Source organism: Canis lupus, chromosome 3 (assembly GCF_011100685.1).
Source record: "Canis lupus familiaris isolate Mischka breed German Shepherd chromosome 3, alternate assembly UU_Cfam_GSD_1.0, whole genome shotgun sequence".
In the NCBI taxonomy this organism is placed as follows: Eukaryota; Metazoa; Chordata; class Mammalia; order Carnivora; family Canidae; genus Canis; species Canis lupus.
Window position 1 is genome coordinate 2,555,382 of NC_049224.1, and position 22,220 is coordinate 2,577,601.

The following is a 22,220-nucleotide window of genomic DNA, read 5'->3' on the forward strand; positions in this document are numbered from 1 at the left end:
TCTGACCTCATTGAGGAATTCCTGATAGCATCTGGCTCTGTCACTCTCCTGCTTGAAATACTCTTGAGCAGCTGCCCCTCGCGGCGGGGTGGCTGCAGGAGACTGGCTGGGCATCCCTGTTGTAAATGACAGCTGCAGGGTGATTTTGGTCAGGGCTGCCAAGAGGCAGAAGTTGAGTGAAACATTATAGAATTTTCATTATTCACAGTGGCAGTGTGTTCACGGCCAAACAAAGAGGGTACCAGTTGCATACAGGAAAAAAAAAATGGATCTTTTTTTTTTTTGTTTTTTCCAAAACCTCACTGATGTTCTCTCATTCCCAGAAAGTGGAACAAGGGAAGTAAAAGTGAAGGTACGTTGACTATTTCAGCCCTGGCCACTTCCATCTAGTGTACATCCCCTTGGCCGGAGGGGCTTAGCAGCACTACGATCACCATCTAGCAGTCATGGAGCGCTTTCCCAGTACCAGATACCAACGCCCATAACCATTATCTGACTTCCTCCTCCCAACACACTTTTACAAGTGAAAAACCTGAGATGTTGAGAGCCATGTAACTTGCCCAAGTCGTACAGCTCATAGCTTGGGAGATGGAGACTCCAACGGAGACCACGTCCAGCAGGGCCTTACTGGGAAGTCCATGCCATCGACTCACCACTGGGTGAGCTTCTCAAGTCTACAAACAGCAACTGTTGTTTAAAGAGATTGCTTTTCCCAGCAGTAGTACAACATGGTATTTCTTTTTTTTTTTTTTAATAAATTTTATTTATTTATTCATGAGAGACACAGAGGGGTGGAGGGGGGGCAGAGACACAGGCAGAGGGAGAAGCAGGCCCCATGCAGGGAGCCCGACGTGGGACTCGATCCCGGGTCTCCAGGCTCAGGCCCTGAGCTGAAGGCGGCGCTAACCCACTGAGCCACCCGGGCTGCCCACAACATGGTATTTCTAAGCCAAGGTGAACAATAGGAAATGAATTTAGCAACTGAATTCCATTTTTGACTTCTAGATTTCAGCATAAAAATCACAGCATCGGTTTCTTTTCTGGCTTTCCCCTTCAGCAGATAAAGCTAGAGACACTAAATGATTTTTGTGGGCATGAAAATGACTGCCCAGCGTAGCACAATTTAATAGCTTCTTTTGGATTAAGATGGCTTAATTATTGTTTGTTCCTGTTCTTTAAGCACCGTCCTGTCCCCTGGCTGCCCTGGTTGAAATGAGGATCAGTGAGTCCCTAGTTACCCGCTAAGGGGCCGGGGCCGGGGAGTGGGATGTGCATGTGACTTGGGTCCGGAATTTGTGGAATACAGTCATCAGGGGAGGCAAAGCCTGGAATCTCTCCACGATTCCCGTGGAAATGGAAAACTCTGCGAGGGAATTGCAGCCAGGCTTCCATCCAGTGCTAAGAGGTGCATTCCTTGGGAGCGTTTTTCTCTCTGAGCACATCTTAGGATTTCCTTAATGGCTGCCGAGAGATTTTCCTTTTCCTTTCTTTCAGAGATTAAAAAGGGATTTTATCCTTAAAGAGCTCGGTTCCAGTGTGAGAAGTATCCCTTCCACGCGCTCTCAGGGAAGGAGACACGGGAGGCCCTTCTATTCCTCTCCCAGCCGCTGTCCATGGGTCAATGGAGGCATCAGGTCTTCAGAAGACCTTTGGCCTACGAGATTAGCAATAACTTCTCTGAGACTGGAGGGAAGGGGCGTGGTCCAGATGTCATTGTATTTTTCTCATCCCACAGTTCTCACAATTCATCCCGATTTCCTCATTGCCAAGTTTTGACACAGAAGGTTCTTTTTTGATAAGACTGAATGCTCAGAACTGTTGCTCACCATTCTTCCTGCAGCCCATGCTAAGGTTCAGGTCAGTATTTGAGATAAACTTTTATTAGAGTGTTTCCATTAAGGTGCTCCAAGGCCGTTACGTCAAGGAATAGAAACATTTATCTTGTCCTGATTTAATTGCAGAAAGGAAGGTTGGTTTTATATGCTATTAAGCTGTTTGCAGGGAAGATAGAGCTTCATGTCTGTGGTCCCAGTGTTTCATTTTGTTGAGACCTTCAGTTTCTCTGAACACTGCTGAAATTATAATGCAGTTTCACTTTATGAGGCCCTTGAAATGGTGGCTCCAGTCCCTGCCTGGTTTACCAAATTGACCATGACAAGGATGCTGTGGAGTGCTAGGAGCTAGTTCGGCCAGATTCGTGGCAGCAGCTCATGGGATTTGCATGCTCTGCCTTAGGAGACGGCTTCATAAAGGTTCGCGCTGCTGCGAAGAGGATGTCTCCCCCCACCCTTGACCATGTTGCTTTTCTCCTTGACAATAACTTCTCAGAGCCCACCTACACCTCCTTACCCTGTCATCCTTATATCCTTGACCAAGGTGCCCTGATGAACCAGTCTCCTCTAATTCCTCCTCTTAGGCTTTTCCTCCCTCTCTGAGCCCAGGTCAGCTTAGTGTTGGACATTTGGCAAAGAATAGACCCTGGTGAGGAGAAGTCAGTGTCTTCTCCTCTCGCAATCACCTAGTTTGGTGTACCTTGAGCCCCATCTTGCTCCTTGGCTGAGCTGATGGAGACCCATCCGTCAGTCTCCAGGCCACTGGTTTGCTGAAACAAAAGCACCACTTCTTCTTCTTTTTTTTTTTTTTTCAAAAGGAATTTTTCACTTGAAACTAAGCAAAGAGCAAACAAGTACCAAAGTACAGAATGTGTCAAGTCGAAGACCTCTACGTCCTGGCCTTTTCCACTTCAGAATCAATGTTTCCTAATGGACTGTCCATAGAGGTCTATTTCCTTCAGACAATGAGGAAAGATAATTGCCACACAACAAAATAATAGGTTCCCGTCATCTCCCAAGTTTCTCTTAGTGCCTTCCTAGGATGCACCCAAGAGTAGCTCTTTCCAAGTCTATCATTAATCATAAAATGACAAAATTATACATACTACAAATATATCAGATGTTATTTCAATCTAGGATTTAAAAAGGGGGCCCTTCTTTTTCATCCACCCAATCATGAGCCTTCCCATCTTATTTCATTTAACTGGGATACTCTGTCACTTTGAAGTTAACTCCATTCCATCCTTTGCATCAACTAAAATCCCAACTCTTTTGTGAGATTTCCTTCGGGGTCAAGCCGGGCTCTACCTCTGCTGTATTATATTCCAACTGATTGGAAGAGCCTCCAAAGGTCAGTTCTTACTTTGTTCTTCTAAATAATCAGGGGACTCCATCATATATATACAATACATATGTGTGTTCATTTATTGTTCAATGTCCTACAGAGGTTATCCACTCCTTAAGGACAAGAGCTGTGTGTTTAGCAGTCTAGAGCTATGACAGATACGTCTGGTCAGTAGGAAAACACTATTTAGTGATAATTATGTGGAATTCAGGAATTGGGAGATATCTTGTCCATCACTTCAGAATAACCAGTTACTTCCTTTTAGGCACAATACATTGATTCTAGGAAGTTAAGACATTTAGAGATAATACCACTTTGAAATGGAAACATCAAAAGGGTTGCTAATGAGTCAGTGGAGAATCAGTGGCAGTGTGTTCACGGCCAAACAAAGAGGGTACCAGTTGCATACAGGAAAAAAAAAATGGATCTTTCTGTACCTTTTTACAGAAAATATTACTTTCTTTTTTAAATTATATTTGAAAGTACAGACATAAGATTTCCGAGGACAGAATTCCTATTGCAATCGTCTTGATATATTCTTCATCCTCACGTAAGCACGATGTCTTAGTGAACTTCTACTGAATTCATGCAGATGGGATGGGCTGTGGAGCAATAATGGAAGGGATGCCAGGGTAAGTGGCTTTAAGTGATAGGCTATCTGTGTAGTTGGTTTGGGCTCCCTTTCTATAGGTCAAGGCCCCTTTATTACTCTCTTGCTCTCTTCACCCCCTCCCTGACCTCTATCAGAAGGGTCAATTCCTATAGAAAAATTTCATGAACGTTATTTTCAACTTTTCACCTATTATTTACATATGGTGTAGAACTAACCCTTACTTTGTACTTTTGTGCCTTTTTCTGTCCCTCTCCTTTTGTACTTCGTTTCCCCATCTCTCTCTCCAACTACATCTCTTCCTTTCTGAAAGCCTTCCTCCCATGCTGTTTCACTTTCTTCCTTCAGAGATGAACATCAAACAGATGAGGAGGAGATAAAACAGATAAATACATATATGGGGTGGGACAGAGTGTACACAGAGTTACTGAGACTGTCTTTATTCTGTGTATACTTCCATGCTTGTTTCATAGAATATTGACTTAGGTGATTTTTAAAGACCAGTTCATTTTCGTAGCAGGCTTTCTAGTTAAGTGATTAAATGCAGTATAAAATGACAGAACAGTTATGAAGTGTTCAGTGTATTCCTGGTAATTGCAGCAATTGTAAACTTAAGACTTCTTTCCTTTCACAAACATTTGTTAAGTACAGACTATATGCCTGGCAAGGTGTAGGACGCTGAGTGCACAAAGCTGTTAAGATATGATCCTTGTGAGTGGGAGGGTGAAATAACAAATTCCCACCTCAGAAAGCTCAGGGCAATATTAGCTCTTCAGTCAGATTGTCTTGGAAATGTTCTTGTTTTGTAGAAAAATACCTCATGAACCTTCCTTTCCAGCACTCCAGGGTGAATAAGAGAGGGAGAGATGCTAACTCAGTGGAGAGTGGACCCAATGTCATTTCAAACTTAGGAGTGTTTTTCGTTGTTGTTGTTGTTGTTGTTGTTGTTTTTGTTTTTAGGAGTGTTAATATAATAGCTATTTGCTATTAGTTTTAGTAATCATACAGAGAATGGAAATAATGATGTCACTGGACAGTCTCAACTCTGCTTCTACAATTTGACCTGTTCCGTTAGTTCACTTGTCCTCCAGCCTCACAGAGCATCAGAATCACCTGGGCAGCTTCTAAATAGACCCACCTCCAGATAGATTGAATCGTCTGGGACATAAGGAGATGTTCAATCTCCCCAGAAGATTTTAATGTACAAGTTGGGTTGAGAAATGCTAATGAAATTGGTTGGTTATTAATTAGCTAGATCACCTCTCCTCCACAAGAATTAAATTAATCATAAATAGCAAGAACGATAATTAAAGGCATTTAAATAGAAGAGTTTGAAAAAAAAAAAAATAAAAAAAAAAAAATAAATAGAAGAGTTTGGAGGTGGGGTTAGAATTCAAACGTTAGTTCCCTAGAAGGAGGGAACAAATTAGTGCTTTAGGAAACAGATTTTTTTTTTCCTGGCGCAAATTCTGAGAGAAATTCTTGTGCTTGATGACAAATTAAAGGCAGCTTTTAAAAAACTATGTTATTGAAGCTTTACTGAGGTATAAGTAACATGCAAAATCCTCTATGTTTTAATGTATTCCACTTGATGTGTTTAGAGGTGAGTATATGCCCATGAAACTATCACTGCAATGGAGGCAGGTCTTTACGGGATTATAGGGCTGTGATTTTAATGAGTAATCCTGAGGTCTCAAGTGACACACAGACCAAACTTAGACTAGCGTTGGCCCTACACCTTATCACACCTCACACTTTGAGGACATGACCTTTGAACAGCTCTTCGTGGGAACTGGTATTAAGCACACCAAATTTCTACTTCCTTAGAAGGGCCTGAATGAAATGGTCTTGTCACTGCTAATTAACTGGCTTTGAAAACCATGTAGATGAGTAGTGGGTAAGGATATTTTATGATGAAAATAAAGCCTATTCTTTATATAGAAGGGCAAGAGTATCTGAAATCCAAGTCAGCATATTTCTTAGGAAGTACTTCTGAATTTCCTAGATCACTTGAATTGGTGCCCAAGCCCTCATTTACCACGCCGGAATATAACCTAAAATAAGTTTGGGCCCCAAAAGTTTTTAGGCCCACACTAAGAGTGTGAAAGAAAACTGTGTGACATACATATCATGTCTCTCTATACAAAGAGCTCCTTCAAACAAATAGTAAATTCAAAACAATAGAAATGGGATAACTGTCTTATGTAAAGACAGTTCACAAAAAAAAGACATGTAAGTAGCTCTTTAGAAAAGAGGAAAATGCTCAACTTCACTTATAATAGAAAAAATGCAAGTTAAAACTAATCTGATATATCATTTTAAAAGTCTATCATATGGTAAATACCCAAAAATTACACAGACTGTGGGGAAACATGGACTCTTGTACATTTACTGATGAGAATATAAGTTGACATAGCTCTACGGATGACAGTTTGTCAATATCAAACAAAATTACAATGCACATAACATTTGATCCAGCAATTCACCTTCCAGAAATTTAACCTGCAGGAATGAACAAGGTTACTGCTGGAGAATTATTTGTAAGAAAAACTTGGATAAACCTAAATGTCTATATAATAGTACGTAAAACAGAACACTGAAACCATTAAAAAAACATGGGGGATTAATTTACCAATTAGGAATAATCATCATCTACTGTTGAGGAAATATATATTTATATATATATATATATTTATATATACATATGTATATATATTTATATTTATATATATATCAAATGTTGCCCTTTAAAAAAAAGATTTTATTTATTTATTCTAGAGAAAGAGCGAGTGAATGGGCAAAAGAGAAAGAGAGAGAGGACGAGCCAGGGGAAGGACAGAGGGAGAGGGAGAAGCAGGCTCTCAATGAGCAGGGAGCCCAACGCGGGCTTGATCCCTGCACTCCAGGATCATGACCTGAGCTGAAGGCAGACACTTAATGGACTGTGCCACCCAGGTGCCCCCACCTTTGGTTCTTTTTGAATTATCAACCACATGAATTTACGTAACATTCAAAAGTAAAGTTACAGGCTATTGTTGCCAGTTGGCAAAAACAGTCACAAGAACTTGATGGGATGAGCACTGGGTGTTATGCTATATGTTGGCAAATTGAACTCCAATAAAATAAATAAAATTAAAAATAAATAAATAAATAAATAAATAAATAAATAAATAAATAAATAAAATAAAATGCCAACGTAAAAAAAAAAGAACAAGCAATAATATTCCTGCATGAAATCCCGTTCTAAGACAGAATGGCCCCTTGGTGTGCCTACCTCCATGGGTACAAGTTCAAAACCAAGTCATTTTCCATATTTACCTACTCTGTGGAATTACTCATTATTGAGCTCTCCTACGTTGGAGAATGTGAACAAAAGCAATGATGAGAATTTGGCTGCTCTAGTTAATGGGAAACTCACTCCTTGCTGCCAGCCACAAATGAACAAATGGTCTTCCTGAAAAATTCTCCCACATGCTCCAACTTTGAGTTCCTTTTCCATAACTCCTAATTCTTCTGGTCTTAGTCCACCCATCCATTCCTCCAGAGAGTATCCCTTAACCTCTTCCCTAAGTGTCTGGGCTGGGTTTCCTTCCCATGTGCTCCCAAGTACCCTATTAACCTTGATCTTTATCCTTCTCTATTGCCAGTCACCTGTTAACTTGTCTTTCTCCTCAAGACCCTAAGTTCCCTGTAGGGGCAGGGACTGGGTCTTAACTCGCTCCCTGCTGTTTCATTAACATCTGCCACAGAAACCTGCCCAGTAATTTGCACTCATAGAAATTTGTTGAGTAAATGAATAAAGAGCAGTTTTTTTTTTTTTTAAATCAAAGATCACTCCTAAATCATGACAAGGAAATGATGCTCTTAGCATAAGCTCCTATTCAGTTTTGGAGACCAGGGACAATAGGTGGGGAGACATTAGATTTCTTAAAAATAAAATGAACCCTGTAAAGTCATCTAAATGTAAATTTAGCAAAAGATAACTCTAAACACATCTCTTTTTTTATGTTTTAAAAAGTGTTATCACTTGTCTTGGCTCAGTCACTTATAGATCTCTGTTTCTGGAGGAAGAATGTTGACAACTAGCTTCTTTATACATTCTTCTCCCTTCCCCGGATAACCTAGCAGGTAACCAGGTGCCCTGCCCCTGAGCTGAGAGTTGGAGTATCATCTTCGCCATTTTTGCATCCATTCTGTTCAAACAAATGGACCATTAATTTGAAGCATGGTATTTTTGGAAGTTAAATAAATCTGTAGGAGAGCACTTAAAATTAACGTTCAGAATTATTGTCAGAGGACCTATTTTCCTCCAACTAAAGTTTATGCATCAACAGACCAATTGCAAGTCCTGACAGGGCAGGGAGCCAGTTTCTCATCCTTTCAAAGTTTCGTGCTGACAATAATACTTGAGTTTTATGCATATATCCACATGCACACTGCCCAATTTGGCTGCTGTTCCCTAAAAAGCTGGTGAGTATGACTGACCAGTGACTCCAGGCATGGTCAGAAAAGAAGAGAGACCTGGGTAGATAGACACTAAAGTATCCGGAGCAAAAAATAACATTTGTAAACCCCTTCTGACATCTGCTTTTATAATTAAACAGAATATATTAGGGAGGGGAAGGACATTTTATGGATGAATCCTTTGCTATATTGAGAACATCTTGCCTTTCTAAGAATAGGAGTTTGTTCTAAAGCCTGATGTTTGTGTGTGTCGGTTCTAGCATAGGATTTACTTAACCCTCACTGTCTTTGAAATTTTGTTCCCTTTATTTTTTTTAATAGATTTTTTTAAATTTTTATTTATTTATTCGTGAAAGACACAGAGAGAGGAAGAGACACAGGCAGAGGGAGAAGCAGGCTCCATGCAGGGAGCTAGACGTGAGACTCGATCCCAGGACCCTGGGATCATGCCCTGAGCTGAAGGCAGACCCTCAACCACTGAGCCACCCAGGTGCCCCAAATTTTTGTTCCCTTTAAAAGGGAACTTTTCAAACTAACTTAACTGTTCTTTCTTTTTCTTAAAATAGATTTTTACTTATTTATTAGAGAAAGAGCACAAACAGAGGGGTATGAAAGGGGCAGAGGGAGAGGGAAAAGCAAGCAGACTCCAACAAGGCCTGGATCCCAGGACCCTGGGATCATGACCTGAGTCAAAGGCTGACCTTTAACTGACTGAGCCACCCAGATGTCCCTTAACTGTTTTTTCTTGATTGAATCTTTTCTTTGCAATGGAAATGCAGTGGAAAATATTTGGGATATCACTCTTAGTACCAAATAACAAAGCTACCTTTTTCCCCCCTCTCCTCCCACCTATAGTTTTATTTTTTGTATATTTTTTATTGGAGTTCTATTTCCCAACACATATTATAGCCAGTTTTTAATATTGACTTTAGCTACGGCCAGAGTATAAATGCAGAACAAATGAAGAAAATGCCAGGCTCTCTCTTCTGCTCTAACTCATCCCTCAGGAGAATTTGGCTCATGCCCTCTAGACCTGGACAGGCAGGATTTTGCCTTCTTCTTTCCCCACTACGCCCTGCAGGAATATATATGTTCCCTAGGAGTTGAATAAGTGTTTTAAAATGAGCAGTGTGATGGTTGCAGCTTGGAGTAGAGCCCATTATGAGTTGAAAAGAATTCCCAGCTGTGTTTTCACTAGTCCAGAACCCAGCTGCAGCAGTGCAGGGGACTCTATTTCTTAAGCCCTGTATGTATATGTACATATTCACATCAATGCATATGAGTGCATGACTTTGAAGCAGTTGGGAAGCCCTGAACCTTAGAGATGAATTCATTTTCTTTGTGAGATAGACCTGAGTATCTACAGGGACAGGGTAAATATATTATACTTCTCTGTTTATTAAATTGTAAAGATTCTCAGCATGATTTCAAACATTAGGGGCATCAAAAAAAATCAAAAGCACGTCAAAGTAGGTAAGGGCATGGAAACAAAAATATAGTAATTCGAGGTAGGTCAAGGGATATCAGCATACGTTGAAAAAAAGAGCAATGAGGTTTAAAGTAGATTCAAGATTAGTGTTATAAAAGGACTCCTTCTCTCTGGCCTTGGATAACATAGAGTAAGTCTGACTTTCCTCCTTACTGGGGGAACTGATTCTCATAAATATAGGCTGAATTTCCCTTTAAGATTATGTAAGCAAGGGAGAGGTAATCATACTGAAATTTGGAAGTGAGGTGCAGAGAGAAAGCAATACTCTTCTAAACAAAAAAAAAGAAAACCGTGACTCTGGGCTTCCGTCACTTTTCACGGGATCAACAGCCAATGAAGCTCAAGAGCCTAATCCAAAGACAAAGTCCGAGTTAAGGAAATGTGTCTCCAACTTTCTTTAACAGTGCTTATCTCATAATCAATAAGGTCCATCATTGGACACTTTAGTTACAAAGTATAATGGGTCAAAATAAAATATCCAATCCAATAATCCCATCATGAAACCTGATGCCATTTGTACCAAGACTGTATTCCTCATCCTCTCACATGGAGTATAACCCATGTTGGGTTTCTGAATGCCTGATCGCATGACCTCAGACCCCTGTATCAAGTTTTGAATGCCAGTTTTCCCCAAACCCTGAGCTTAGTTTTAGCTCCCTCTGTTTACTGACTCACCCTAGTGTCATCATTATCTATCAGTTTAGGAGCTTTTGAAACGCTGTCCTCCATGGGATCATTCACATCCTCCTTGAAAATCCCAGTACGTGAAAGGAGCTGCAACACTAAAAGAGCAAACAGCAAACTCCTCAACAAATCACAAGGAAAAAGCATAGCAAAGGCTAAAATGACCAACTATCTAAATGTCCTCAAAAAACCTGGGCAGGATGGAGGAGGAAGAAAGCAGTTTTGGAAAGGCGTTGCTATGCCTAGAAAGACAGGGACAGTGTTTCAGACTTAATTGCCAGCAATTTTCTCTGCATTCATTACACTCATTCACCAGCCTAGTATTATTTTGATGTCATTATTCTGCGGATGGCCTTGGTTTTATTTTTTAGAATACAAGAAAGGGACAAAAAGAATTTCATCAGGAGCCTGTCAGGCAAGTGTTCTCTTCTCGGAGGAGGAGAGTGGTGAAATCTATGTCAGCGAACTATTCACTCGCACACGGTTTCCCTAGAGCTAGAAAACCAGTGTCCAGGGTGTGACTGGCAGTCCTCTTGTTCTCAGTATCGACAATAGGGTCAAATTTGGGGTCTGACTCCTGAGTCTGTGTTGGGCCACAACTCCTTGGCAGCAGCGTTTTTATGATGAAAGGAGAACATGCAGCTGACTAGGATTTAGAGCTCTGCTCAAGGTCAAAGGGGGCACCTCCACATGGCAGGCTTCCGGGGCAAAGTCCAGGGCGCCAGAGAATCAAAGCTATTTGTTAAGGCAGCCAAGAGTGTCCATTAGGGCTCTTTGTAGAGAATTTAGGGCATTAAAATGAAATAGAAGATATGGCCCCTCAAATGGAGGGAAAAAAAATAACACAGGCAAGAAAATGGGACAGTTACAAATGAAAATAGATAGAAACACTTGAAGAATAGCAGCGGAAATATGCAAAGCCTGTCACTGCACTAATTGGACGTGTACGGAGATATATGCTCATGTGCTAAGATAGCTTGGGATTAACTGGGGGGCGGTCTGTGTGACCTTCACAGTATGAAAAATAAGATTTTTGGCAACATACTTCAGCTTCAAGGTACTTGATGACTCACCCTCCCTCCTGGATCTTGTGTATCCCCTCTACTCTGTCTCATGCTGAGGATGACTAGACCTGATGCCAAAAACCACAACAGGGGAGGAGAGGAAGCAGCCGCTTGGGCTGGGGGTGAAGAAGGGGTTAAAGAATGTAAAGGGGGGGGCCTACCAGGAATTGGCCAACAACTGGTGGAGTCGGCGAACGGCTGGCTCTCCAGAAGGCTGGACGTGTGTCGTGCCTACAGCCGAGGCAGGGGGGACAGCCTGACACGGTCTCCTCCTGGCCTGCATGTCGGGTTGCTTGAGCCTAAGGTGGAGAACTGAGAGTAGTTTGAGGGATTCTTTGTAAGGTCGGCCTGCTAAGGGGAGGGATGCACCTCCCCTGTTGGAGCCTGTCCCATAGCCCGACTCTGGTCACAAACTCTGAGCTTCCAAAGGAGACCATGGGGGAGACCGAGGCAGGCGACAAAGGGCCCACCACCGCTGTCCGGCAAGGAAGGCCACCTGGCTACCCCGCTGCTCCCCTACGCGGCAAGCCGGAGGGCCAGGTGGCAGATGGGGCCCATAAGGTGCAGGGAGACAATATAAGAGAAAAGGCAGTTAATTCAATAAGGACAAAAGCATAAGCGAGCTAACTATGGGGGCATCAGAGTATTTAAAGTTGCTAGTGTCTTAAGAATTAGAGAACCCTGGCTTGTGGTTGCTGTGAATTTTTCATGCACTCAGTCTAATTTGGTGCCTTCATCCCAGCACAGAGGAGCTGGCCCAGCCGGAGTCCAGGGGCCGCGACCTAAGGAACTCACCATCACCGTTGAGCGAGTGTGCACAGCGGATCAGGAGACAACCTGGCCGTTTCTCACTTGCACTGGAACCGCCTCCGAAGTGTGAGGCTGCGTGTGGTGCACACCCCACGGGTGTAAGCCTCAGCCTGGCCGAGGGAAGGCTGACCCCACCTCGGGGCTCCCTCTTCCAAGGGCCTCTCTGGGAGGTGGCTTGTCCTAGACGCTGGTAAGACAAGGGCATGAAGCACCCCAGACACCCTCCCCGACGAGTTTTTGCCGCCATAAACCTCACTTGATAAATAATCTTTGTGCTGAAAGAGGAAAGAATTTTGATGAAGGTAAAAATATCCATCGACCAGTTGCTAGAAGTATTCTCCAGTTTACCTCCAACTAAATGCCCCAAAGTGACTTCAAGGGCAGGGTTGTTCCTCTTCTTTTGCCTTTTTATGCAAAATCGGTTCTTCTGAACAACATAGATAAAATTAGCACCAAACATAATCTGAGCTGAGAGAGTTAATTACACATCCTAGAAAAGATGCACCCATCAATACTTCTTCTTTTTTTTTCTTCCATCAATACTTCTTTTTATAAATTATCACTTTTAAAATTATCTGTATGTTTTGTTTCGTGACCTTTGTAGTTCTGAAACCAACTTTAAGGATCATTTCCTCACTGGGGATATTGCAGGGTCAAAGACTCACACTGGCAATGAACGAGGGCTTGCAACTTGTGCTTTTTGTAAAAATGAAATATTACAAGTGACAGCAAGAATAATGAATCGCAAAACGGTAGCAGCAGAAATCCTGGAACTCTTTCATGGGAGGGTTAGAATTGCCACCACCTTCCCTCCTAATCACTAGCCACCTTCAACCCAGCATATGGTGAAGAGCTGTGCTCTCAAAGGAGGGCCCTCCATCATCAGGTGAAGAATCGTGTGTGCTGAGCGTGTGTCATAAAGTAGCTCAGAATCTATATACTTTTCTTCATAATTAAAATTTCTTGCTTACAGTTTATGAACAGACTCACAAGAGGTTGACTCTACAGAGAACAAGAGGGTGCTAACTATTAAAAACAGGACAATCACAGTTCACCACAGGAGCATTTGCCAGCATAAAATTTTGGCCCAAGGTACTGATACTGAGCTGTGGATTACAACCTTTAGTAAGACTGCAGCCACCTACCATTAGTTGAAAGAAAATCATTTCCTAATTAGGATTGTCACCTACCCAGAGCCTGGGGTTAAAAGTTAGGAAGGAGAAAAAGAAAGGAAAAAAGTTCTACACACTAATTTCGTCATCTTTTCTATTTTTAATGCTCAGCTGACAAGGTAGCTCTAAGAAAATGAGATCTGAGCCTAAAAATTTAACTATGGTGTTAATTCCTTTTCTAAAAATTAGATTATTGATTCTCTAAATACTTGGTTGCTAGCTAGCATTTGTCCTTGAGATTGGGTCTTACGGTATGATACTTGAGGCAGTATCAAAATCACGAAGAATTGAATTTCACTCCAAGTTTTTTTTTTTTTTTTTTTTTTTCAAGTACCTGAATAAGGAGCACTTGTTCTTTGGGGTCTTATCTGTTCTTTCTCCCTTGGGGAGAGGTAAAGGTTATGGTACAAGAACACAGGCCTTGGCGTCACAGGCTGGATGATTCACACCCACCCCTGCCTAGTTCTAGGCCTTGGGAAAAATCACTTGATCCCTATAAGCCTCAGTTTCCACATCCACAGGGGATAAACTTGTCATACATTATCTATCTTAAAGGTCATAACGAAGGTTAAATGATATAACACACTCAAATCTGACTGCCGGAGTCAAAAAGTTGTCTATTCCCTTGCAGAATAGGGAGCCAGTAAGGAATTTTTTCACTCCGAATAATAGCAAATACAGCCCTGAATGGCTTCCATGAGAAAGGAAATCCATCAGCTCACATCTTTGGAAGTCTATGGATAAGGTTGGCTTCAGACAGGGCTTAGTCTAGAGACTCAAATCAGGTCTTGAGGCTCAGTTCTCTGAGTCGCGGGCTTCACTGTTTCCTGTGCTGGCCTCACCCTCTGGCTGGCTTCCCTTGAGGCAGCAAGATGGTTGCAGCCCAAAGCCTCATATTTATTTACTGTCGTAGCCTATGGAATAAAAAAACAATGGCAACAGTGAAAACAACAGCAGCTACTATCTACTGATCCATGTATTAGGTGCCTTTTTTCTTCCTTTTTTTCCCCTTACCGTATATACCTACCATGTACAACTTGAGGATTTGATGTATGTATGTTGTGAAATATTCACTGTGATCAAAGTAATTAATCTCCATCTCAGCAGCCTTGGAGCTATAGACACCTAGGTGGGAGTAGATCTGTATTAGGGAGCATATATGGATATGCATGTACTTCTACGATCTCTTTTTTTTTTTTTTTTTTTATGATAGTCACACACACAGAGAGAGAGAGAGAGAGAGAGAGGCAGAGACACAGGCTCCATGCACCGGGAGCCCGACGTGGGATTCGATCCCGGGTCTCCAGGATCGCGCCCTGGGCCAAAGGCAGGCGCCAAACCACTGCGCCACCCAGGGATCCCTACTTCTACGATCTCATTGTCCATTTTACATGTGAACAAACTGAAATACAGAGAGGTTAAGTAATAGACGGCTTTTCACCTAGACGGCCACATGACCAAGACTGATCCAGCCTAGGGCTAAATTTTGTGCTTGGGACTTCTCTGCTGAGCAGCTCCTTTCCAGAACCCCCCAACAAAAAGCTGGTAATAGCTCATTGTTTCTGAGTTATATACCTTTTTACAGGCTCCTGGGAACAGGGTATGCTGATTGGCTTGAAGCTATTAGGACCCACTCTGAGGCTCAGAGTTTCATCAGTCCATTGACAGAACCCAGCTGACAAGGAGGACTTGCCAAAAGGGACTGTTAAAAGAAGAGGGGATGGGGCGCATGGGTGGCTCAGGTCGTGTCCCGGGGGTTCTGGGATTGAGTCCCACGTCGGGCTCCCTGCAGGGAGCCTGCTTCTCCCTCTGCCTATATTTCTGTCTCTGTGTCTCTCATGAATAAATAATCTAAAAGAAAAGGGGATGGCTACCAGGCATGTTCCCTAAAGGGGTACGGATACACACTGTCGGAGCCTACCAACAAGCTTACAATTTATTTTTTTTTAAGATTTTATTTATTTATTCATAGAGACACAGAGAGAGAGAGAGAGAGAGAGAGAGAGAGGCAGAGACACAGGCAGAGGGAGAACCAGGCCCCATGCAGGGAGCCTGATGTGGGATTCGATGCCGGGACTCCAGGATCACACCCTGGGCCAAAGGCAGGCGCTAAACCGCTGAGCCACCCAGGGATCCCCACAAGCTTACAATTTAGAAGAAAAGGTAAACACATCTGCAGCACCACAATATAGGGCACCTAAGACTCTAACAGATTGCTCACTGTCTACTGGCATCCGGGTGCCTGCACGTGGATGAGCTCTGATTGGTAATGCCCTATTCTTTGTCTTCTCCTGCCCTGAATTGCTCCTTGCCTATTTCCACCCATCCACCCGTCCAATCATCCATCTATTCATTCAACAGATTATGAGAGCACCTACCCTGTGCCATGCACTGGTGGCACTGGGAGTTCTGCAGTGAACCAGAAGGGCACAGTGGCTGCTCACATGGAGCTGCTCGCAGAACAGAGGAGCTACTGTCGCAGTTAATGTGTACCGAGCACTTGCAGTAGGGAGCTGTGGTTAGTAAAGTGCAAGGTGAGATACAAAATCACATCAGAGGAATATAACCCGGGCTTGGGGTCAGGGGAAGTTTCTGGGAATAAATGACACCTAATTTGCAACTTTAAGAAAATGAGGAGTCAGCTAAACAAAAGTAGATGGAGATAGGACCTCAGGAACTGTGTCCTGTGACTACTCTGGCCATTTCCTATTTGTGAGCCTGATAACAATGGCCTGCCCTGAAGCCTGCATCCTCAAACCTCCATTAACTTTCTTCTAAAGAGAATTAAAATATGAGGGTAATTTAATTGATTTACATATGCTGTAGGTTGGGTAAGATTGTGCATCATTGAATCATACTCCTGGAGCCGTACGGTTCCACAAAGGTCTCAGGGACTCAAGGGGGTGGAAATGAGGGGTGGAGATGGAGGACCTTTCTTGCAGGGAGCAAAGAAGCTGAGCAGGATGTTTCCTGGGTCTCCTTTCCCTGATTCAACCAGACTGCTTCTGTTTTTATGCTTTATGTAGTGGAAAGTATGGGTATGTATTATCAGGGGGCTTAAAAATAAAGTCTGAAGAGCTCTGAGATAGCGTATGGATTTATTAGAGTTCCTCAATTTTATTGTTTTGCAACATTTTTCTATTCCAGTGATCAAGTCCTTGACTAGGAGAATAACTGTCATCATGACACAGTCTCCATGAAAAAACTCAGATTCATCTTACGTGTTTCAAATTACATGCCTTTTCCAGGAGTGCAGCCCCCTGTAGCTCTATCTAGATGTGGCAAGTAAGATGTGAGCAGTTCCAACTTGTGCAATAAGATTTCAATGAGGAAAAACTGGACTTTTGCTGGGGGTGATCAGTGATGTTTTCATGGAAGGGGTGGGTCCTAACTGGAGTTTGTTGGATTTCAATAATCATAGGAAAAAGGAAGGCTTTCCACATGAAAGGGAAAAATGGAGAAAAACATGGAGGCTGGAACACAAAGGCATGTTTGGAGAACAGTAGGAGGGATGATTTGGCTGGAACATGACTATCATGTGGAGTTGTTATATGAGATTAGACGAAAAAGCTAGCTTGGCTCAACATGGGAAGGGCCAGGAATGACAAAAAATTCACCTTCCCCTCCTGAGGGCCTTTGTATTTGCTGTTTTCTCTACTTCGAATGCTTTCTCCCCAGATCTCCAGGTGCCAAGGTCCTGCTCATAATGTAGGTCTTCAATCAATGTCATTTCTTCCAGTCTACCTTGACCAGCTTGTGAAAGTAATTCCTTTTCCATCCAGCGACTCACTCTCAACCATTACTGCATTTCATTTCCTTCATAGGACCAGAGTATCTTACTTACTTGCTTGTTTATTGCCTACCTTCTCAAAAGCTGCAAAAATAAGAATCTTTTCTATTTTGCACACCATCGAATCCCACCTTGGCACATATTAGGTGCTCAGTCAATATTTTCTCAGTGAATGATTGCATGAGTTGTTCTTTACACAATGAATAATGAAGAGCCATAAGACTTTCGGGGTAAAGGAAATGAAACCCAGCAGCATTTGAAGAAAAAGTAGTTTGACAGCAGATTTTAGGATGGAAGGAGGCAGTATGAGATTAAGGGCAAGAAGGTCAATTAGGAGGCCATTTTAATAGTCCAGAAAACAGCTAAGCTCCCAAAGTGTGGCAGGGGCTAATGAGCATGAATGTATGGGCTGGATGGGAGAATTGTGGACATCAAAGGCATTTGAGGATTGGTTATATATAGAGGGTGAGGGACAGCTGGGAATTAAGGGAATGGTGATACCGTACTTGGAAAGAGAGACTTTAGGAAAAGGAGCTAGCTTGGACCGAGTTCATTCTGAAGCATGCTGAGCTTTAAGCAATGCATCATTGGAAATGAAGTAGAAAATCTAGTAGGCAATGTGTGCCCCTGCCTACAAAGAGGCACTAGGGGATGAAATAAAGGTCTGGGAGTTAGCAGCTCAAAAGTGGTAGTTGACCCCTTGAGAGTGAGTCAGGTCTCTGAAGGAAGGTGCGGGAAGAAATGAACAGAGGGCTGAGAATAGTGTGGAGAGCAGCTGTCTTTTAAGAATGAGAGAGAGGAAGGAGGCCCGCAGGGACGGAAAGAGCAAATTGGGAAGAGGGCATTTCAGAGTAGAAGAGGGCATGGGGCACCAGAAGGTGGAGGATGAGGATGGTGCAGGTTGAGGACAGGAATGTCCCCCTTCTGTCCCTGCAACAGGAAAAGCAGTGTTCATTCACTCTACAGTTTGTTACCACCAGGACCCTCTGCCACGTTGCCATGCTTGCGGGCATCCCGCACCCACCCGTAAGTAAATTCTGCAGAGCTCCTCGGCAGGCATGCCTTCCATCATTTAAAAACTCAGTTGCTCTTTACTGCTTTCCCGTATGTGAATTTTTTCCTTAATACCCCATACCTTACGGTTAAAATCTAGTCTGAATCTTTTAATTGCTAGACGTCAACAGTAGAGCCATGCAAATCACCATAACCATAGTAATCGTCCATAATAGTCAATCATTTACACCTAATCTCATTAACATTGCTATTGCTTGTCATCACAACGTGCCTATTATATAGGATATCAGAAGGGGGAAGAAAAAGAATAACTTCTTTCCTTTTTCAAAGTCATGGACTGTCTTTCCAGTCTCTCGAATGTGTGTCTATAACCTTGTTTTTTTTACTGAGGTCTCTCTGAGTTTAAGTGAAGGTAGAACCCCTGGTGCAGGAAGAAAACTCAATAGCACAGAAATTATGCAGAGGCATAACTGAGGAAATTTAGAGCTTCCACCATCCCTTCAGTGTTCTCCTACCTAGAGTCAGGTTAAGTGATAACAACTGCTGCCCACCAGGACTTTAAAAATCAGACTAATCCAATATCTCCTCAGTCAGCCACATCTATTGAGCACGTGTTAAGTGTGTGCACAGGACGTGCGAAGAATATGCAGGGGGCGGCACCCGCCCTGGGCCGCTCCTAGGCCTGGGCAAAGGCGGGCCTGGTGCGGTGAGGATTGTGAGACAGATCTGCAGCCTGCACCCTTGAGCCCCAGCACCGCTTTGTAACCCAGCTGTGGGCAGATAGACCGTCAGTCAGGACTGCAGGAGCCAAGCAAAGGCCACAGGACATTGAATGTCCATGTCAAGGTCCTGGATTCTTTGGGTTCAAGGTATTATGCGTCACCAGAGACAACACACATTTGAGTATGAGACCCCATGGACCAGAGTTAGGCAGCCACTGACCTAAATGAGCCTTTCTGAAGCATGAGCATCAGTAGGGACAACGGGGAAACTGAGACCTAGTGCCCAAGAGAAAATTGCTTCTGTCCCCATATTGGATACTCTTGGTATTTGCCCAATAGACATTCCGGGGGAGGATGTTGGTTGGTTTTTAAAAGTTAAGAAGAACATAGGTGTCATTTGGAGCATTCGTCCTTTTGAAGTCTTTCAGGAGTCACTTGGGCGTTTCCTAGCCTCTGAGATTTAGGTAAACTTTCCTCAAATGTCCACCCGCACAACTAGGGACTGATTACTGAGAACTCATACCACAAGTACTATACGTTTCCAGACTTATTTTTGTTTGTTTGTTTTATGGCTCACCTGCTTCCATGTCCTCACGAAACCACGGCTCTAACCTGAGTGCAGTACCTCATCCCTCATCAACTTTCACAAGAAATCCAATCGCACAGAGTATATCATAATTTTTGTAGTTTTACTGAATATTGGTGGAGGGCAAGGAGCAATCACCAGCCATTCATTTCTTGAGCACCTACCATGTTTTAGTAGCTATCGTAAGTGCTTTAGAGGCAGTGGTGATAGAAAGACGAAACTCCTACCTCCCTAGAATTTCTAGTCCAGTGAGAGAGATAGATGACAAAGTCCGTGAAGGGTGAACCACCTCGCAGCTTCCTGTTCCCTAGCCATCCCACCCTGCCCTTTCGCTAGAACTGCTGTGTCATACTCTATAGCATTCTGAAGACGTGTGACCTCATGGCCCCGCTAGGTTGCTTTGTCTTTCACAGTCCCTCAGCCTTGGAATTTGGGCAGACAAAAATCTCTCCATCTTGTTACACAGGATTATCTAAAGCCATGGAGCTAGACTGACAAGAATTAATAGGTGCCCAGGCCACCCAGCTGCCAACAGGAGTTTAGGTTAGTGGATGGGACAATGGGATGAACGTTAGACATTTGGGATCAGGCTGCTCTGGGGTCATATTTCCACCTCTTGACAATTGTACAACGTTGGACATGTTCCTTAATCTTTCTAGGCCTTGATTCTTCTCACCTGCAAAATGGGACCATTAATAACTTTTCCTTAATGTGAGGGCAAAGACTAAATATGATACCAAGTAACAGTTTCCAGCACGGGATAAGTACTCAAATATGACTAGCTTCCTTTGGGTTCTAGGGAGATTCTGGGGTAGACCACGAAAAGGAATCAATCATAACTCAGGACCAGATGCAAGAACAGTCATGTGGAGCAAGAGAGAAGGAAGGCACTTGTTCCACTTTAAGGGGCAACATGTGTACTCTGTGTTGCCCCGCTGTGACTCTAATGAGTAGTAGGATGACCCCCTCCAATGTCGTGAACGAGGGGGGAGACATAACTAAACACCCCCTTCCCCTGGACCTCAGGGCTAAGCTTGTAGCTCTTGTTCCTGCTCCAACAGATTTGCCTTAAGATGGAACTGAAGTAGAAGTAAACATGCGAAGGGAAGTCGTAAGTAAGCCCATGAGTGAGGGACTGTCACAGACAGAAAGAAGGGGGGCAGGATGAGAAGACAGTAAACATTGTGAGGGGAGTGGAGGCTAGCTGTCCCGCCTAGCAAGCATCAAAGCCCCACATGTGCCCCACGAGCAGAGGAGGCCCACGGTGGCCATGGCTGGCAGGATTCTGACATTTAGGGTAAGAGTGAGCAACTGGTTCTGAGGGCACGGCCTTCCCCCTGGGGTTGGGAAGCTGGGATTCTCAGACTCTCCAGCTTGCAGGCGCTCGAAAGGTCGTCTAGTCTGGGGGTTCCTAAACATGGCAGCCCCTGGCGTAGCACTGTTGAATAGGAAGCCCCAGGTTCGAGCCAGGCCAAACGCTTAAATACATCCCAGGTGATTCTTGTGGCTCAGGGTGGGGACCCAAGCTCCCAGCACATGCTTATGCCCGCTTCACGGACCCCATTTTGGGTAGCATGGTCCTACATGGACTCCCCAAGCACATGTTTTATCTTGTCTACTGTGTCCCCTTCAAGGGAGTCATCTGACCTCTCTTTGACTATCTCCTAGGAAGGAAATCTCATTACCCCTGATGGGGCCCGTTCAGGCCTGTTCCCTCCTAGTCAAGCTCCCGCATGTGCATGCATGTTTCTAAGTCCTGCTCTGTCTTTTGGCAGCTCTGCCAGAAAATGCTTACTTGTGTGTTTCTATCATTTATCTTCTTAAAGGTTATGATGGGGACACCCAGGGGGCTCAGTGGTTGAGCGTCTGCCTTCAGCTCAGGGCCAAGTCCCGCGTCGGGCTCCCCGCATGGAGCCTGCTTCTCCCTCTGCCTGTGTCTCTGCCTCTCCCTCTCTGTCTCTCATGAATAAATAAATAAAATCTTAAAGAAAGCAAAAACCCTGAAGGTTATTACATTAACTATAGGTTTTGGTTAGAAAATATGGAAAATATACAGAGGGGAAAAAATCCTTAATAACCATAACCCCGCCAACTAGACATACTTGCTCTTGAAATACTGGAGCATTATTCCCTTCTGGTTCTTTCTTACCATGTTTCACAATCTGGCTCCCATGTCTTTTTCCCAGAGCAGCTCAGAGAAGAGGCTCGGTTCTATCCGTCTGTCCGGCAGCTCTGGGCGGTGGACAGCAATCCCCCCGTCCCCCCCAACCCCAGCTGGGCCTCCAGCGCCTTTTGCTCCCCCAACAGGAGCAGAGCTTGGGTGGAGACGAGAGAGAAGACGGCCCAGGCCCCGCCGAGCAGCGGGGCTGTTGTTCGAAACCCCCGAGTGGCTCTACAACGAGCCATTCTCTTTCTGTCGCCTGGTACTGCGTGTCACCAGCAGGCAAACACTGGGAGTCATCTGTGGCCACGCAACAGCCCGTCCTTTACGTGGGAAGTGGGCTGGCTCCCAGCAGGCCCAGGCCCAGCCTCCGCCCGCTGTCCTGTGCCGTGACCTGCAGAGCGTGGGCTCGTGTGTGGGAACCCAGGCTTTACACCCGGGCCTCGTCGTTGGCCACCCACCAAAAAGCTGGACAAG

General features: G+C 43.8%; 1 long non-coding RNA gene across 1 annotated transcript; it reads right to left on the reverse strand.

Annotated features, from left to right (window-relative positions):
- Positions 1 to 836: 836 nt before the first annotated feature.
- Positions 837 to 21,963, reverse strand: LOC111095042. Its single transcript, XR_005356541.1, has 5 exons — positions 21,732 to 21,963; positions 14,498 to 14,595; positions 14,193 to 14,384; positions 11,650 to 11,787; positions 837 to 3,779 (listed from the first exon to the last, which is right to left on the reverse strand). It is a non-coding gene; the product is annotated as an uncharacterized LOC111095042 (long non-coding RNA).
- Positions 21,964 to 22,220: the final 257 nt, after the last annotated feature.